Genomic DNA, 2,105 nt, shown 5'->3' with positions numbered 1-2,105 from the left:
GCTGGAAATCAGCTCCAAATGGGCCTGACTCCCAACATGGGGGGGGGTCGCTTTAAACCATCACCCTATATTGCTCTGTCTGAACAATTCTGGGATCCAGAAATCCACCTGGCAGAGATATAGAGAGTATTCAAACACATGAATAAGAACACCTCCAAAAGCTTCAATTCTGTGTTTCTGTTGTTCTCCAGAATATGGGCAAATCTAAAGAACATAAGCTAATCTGGAGCACATCTGACAGCACGAAGCATGAGAGGTGATGTGGGCACTGCAGGTTCCCCAGATTACTTGATTTCCATTCCCATTAACAGGCAGCCCCTACCACATTATTTAGGATAATTAACTGTGAGTCTCAAAGGAATATTTCCATTCCCTCTCTATTGCCTCTCTGATGGACATAAGGATGAATTTAGGAGAAGTGACAAAATACCTCTATGAAAATGAATCCCTCAGTCTGAGCTCCAACTATAAATCCATCTTTGATTTTTTTCTCCTATCTTCCAACACCTTGCTAATGTCATTCTTTTAATATGATTTCTAAGGATAAAGAACTCTGGAGGAACTTGAATTAAGTGATTACCCCAAGGACCAGCAAACACAAGCTCATGGTATTTACTTAAAATTCTCCATTCTGTGGATATGTCAAGGTCTTTATAAACAAAACTGACTTTTTCAGCGTTGGCAAATTAGCACCGTGTCCAGAATAATCATTTCCACAAGGGAAATGACGTGTCTTTATTTCCTATTCCTGTTCATTGGTGAAAGGTGCCATTCCAAGTAATTTGCAAAATGAATTCTGAAACCTGTATGGAAATATGTCTAGGATATCTTGGTCAGGAAGTAAAATATTCTCTATGTGTCATGCATGGTGCAAGAGAACAGGACCTACAGAATCTACACTGAAGGGAAACTATAAACTTGTAAAGAAACTATCTTCTTCTTTGACGAATTTTGTTTTCAAGTGTATGACAAGACAACACTGGGGTGTTAACTACTCAGGTGGATTCATATCAGAGAACTTACACACAGCAAACTGATTAGGGAATAACAATGGACTTTGAGTAGTGTGGCAAAAGCTTTTCTTGATGGTGAAAAGAAGAAACTAATTTTAGGTTTTTAATCTAATCAAAAGAGGTCTACCCTACAATTCCACTCCTAGGAATTAGTCCAGAATAACTGAAGGCAGGGACGTGAATAGATATTTGTATACCCATGTTCACAGCAGCATTATCCATAATAGCCAAAAGATGGAAATGACCCAAGTGTCCATCAATGATGAATGAATTACAAAATGTGGTATATACACATAAAAGAATACTATTCACCCATAGAAATGAATGAAATTTGATATATGTTAACAACATAGATGGACCTTGAAAATATTAGGTTTAGTGAAATAAGCCAGACCCAGAAAGACAAATATTGTACGATTCCACTTGTATGGGATGTCTAGCTAGAACTGAAAAAATTCACAGAGACAGAAAGTAGAATAGAAATTAACAAGGTCTGGGGCGTGGGGAGGGAGTTTTGTTCAATGGGTACAGAGTTTTTATTAGGAAAGATGAAAGTGTGTTTGATATAGCTAGTAATGATAGTTACACAACATTGTGAATATATTTAATGACACTGAATGATGTACTTACAAATGGTTAAAGTGATAAATATTAAGTTGTATGTATTATATCATAATATGTTAAAAAAGAAATTTGATCAATATCACCATCAAAAGATTTAGAGTCAAACAATGTGGAAAGAGTCGCTCTAGGACTCTAAATGACAACAAAATGAGGTATTACAGGAATAGTTTTCAAACTTTTTAAAATTAATGGACCCTTCAAGAATCTTCTGGAAGCTATGGAATTCCTCTCTAAGGAAAAAAACACACCGTTGTGTTGTGTATAATTTGGGGGACAGGGATGATGGCCCCCTGAAGTGCCCCCACTGGCCTCTGTGACAGAGCAGTCAGTCATGGGAGACTCAACAAGACCACTGAGGATGTCAGACAGCTTTCAGTGAAGGAAGGGAAGCCTCACTGGCATGTGATCTCCAAGTTCAGCTAGAAGTCTAGAAAAACTGAAATCGCAGATGGGATAACAGAACAAAAG

The sequence above is a fragment of the Herpailurus yagouaroundi genome, unplaced genomic scaffold, assembly GCF_014898765.1.
Source record: "Herpailurus yagouaroundi ecotype Mexico unplaced genomic scaffold, PumYag 186, whole genome shotgun sequence".
NCBI lineage: Eukaryota > Metazoa > Chordata > Mammalia > Carnivora > Felidae > Herpailurus > Herpailurus yagouaroundi.
Note: the sequence above shows the minus strand (reverse complement) of the source record.